This window comes from Mus caroli, chromosome 11 (assembly GCF_900094665.2).
Source record: "Mus caroli chromosome 11, CAROLI_EIJ_v1.1, whole genome shotgun sequence".
NCBI lineage: Eukaryota > Metazoa > Chordata > Mammalia > Rodentia > Muridae > Mus > Mus caroli.
This window is the reverse complement of record NC_034580.1, coordinates 111,345,209-111,346,559: the sequence shown is the minus strand read 5'-3', so window position 1 is coordinate 111,346,559 and position 1,351 is coordinate 111,345,209. Positions and strand designations below refer to the sequence as shown.

The 1,351-nt window shown below is 47.0% G+C and overlaps 1 protein-coding gene across 4 annotated transcripts in view; it reads left to right on the top strand.

Moving 5' to 3' along the window:
• Positions 1-1,351, top strand: part of Jpt1 (Jupiter microtubule associated homolog 1) — an 18,631-nt gene that overhangs the window by 13,945 nt on the left and 3,335 nt on the right. The window lies entirely within an intron of this gene.

Here is a 1,351-nt window from a genome sequence, read left to right as displayed (position 1 = left end):
CCTTTAATCCCAGCACTCAGAGGCAGGCAGATTTCTGAGTTCGAGGCCAGCCTGGTCTACAGAGTGAGTTCCAGGACAGCCAGGGCTACACAGAGAAACCCTGTCTAGGAAAACCAAAAAAAAAAAAAAAAACAAAACAAAAATAAACAAAAAAAATCAGGGTCTCACTATATGTTCCTGTCTTGCCTGGAACTCACAGAAACCTGTATTCTAGGATTAAGGGGATGTGTCACACTACCTGGACACTTACCGTTTCTGGTTTTGTATTTCATAGTACAAAGGTTGGATTCAAGGTCCATGTAGAGGAAGCGCTGACTCGGACAGTGCAGCTCAGTGCTTTGAGAACTCTGCACTGTTAGACCAGTCCCTCCCACACACAGCCCACCACCTTGTCCACTGAGCTGTACCCTTAGCCAGCTAGTCTGACTGGGAAAGCCTGGAGAGAGACATGTCCTGTCTTGAGTGGTGGCTGCCTCCTTTCGTTCCTCTACCCTCTGCAGCTGCAGAGTATGCAGGAAAGTCCTCTTTAAGTGGTCCGTCAGCAATGGTCTCTGGTTTTTCTGAAACTTTTCAGCCCATTTGCCATAAAATAACAGCTAATGCCTAGTTGGTTGGATTAAAGGCCCGCTCCAATTCTTTCACAATTACCTTCAAGGGGGGGGGTGCATTCAACATCTTCTAAGTAAGGTAGGCTTTGTTTTGATACAAGGCAAAGTGCCAGGACCTTTGGGTAGTCAGATACAATGGCTACAAGGAGGAACTTGGCCCTGCTCTTAGGGGAGTTCAAGGTCCAGTCAAGGATATAGGCTGCAGAAATAGGCGTTGAGGGGGCAGGTGGTGGCTATGAGCTAGCTCAGGAGCTGGGCGTGTTAGCTTAAGTCTTTAATCAATCAGACTACCTTTATTTAATTTTGGTTTTTAATGAATTGGGTGTGCTAGCCTGTATTTAATCATTTTTCTATATAACAACCCTCTGGCTGTCCTAGAGTTGCTTTGTAGAGCTAGCTGGCCTTGACCTCACAGATCTGCCTGCCTCTGCACCCTGAGTGCTGTGATTAAAGGTGTGCACCACCACGCCTAACTATGTCTTTAATTTTTAGCACCAACACTTGGGAGACAGGCAGGAGGATCTCTCCTAGTTCCAGGCTAGCCAGAGCTTTGTAGTCAAATGCTGTCTCAAAAAAAAAAAAAAGGAAAAAAAGGGGGGGAGGTCAGGGAGTTGAGTCTGGAGGCTCAAGGGTAGTGTTGGCCTGGCCATTGCAGCAAACCACAGGGAGAAAGGACATTTAGGCAGCAGTCTTCCCTCTGCAGGCTAGGCAGAGGTAGTTACAGTCCTACTGTTTTGACTCTG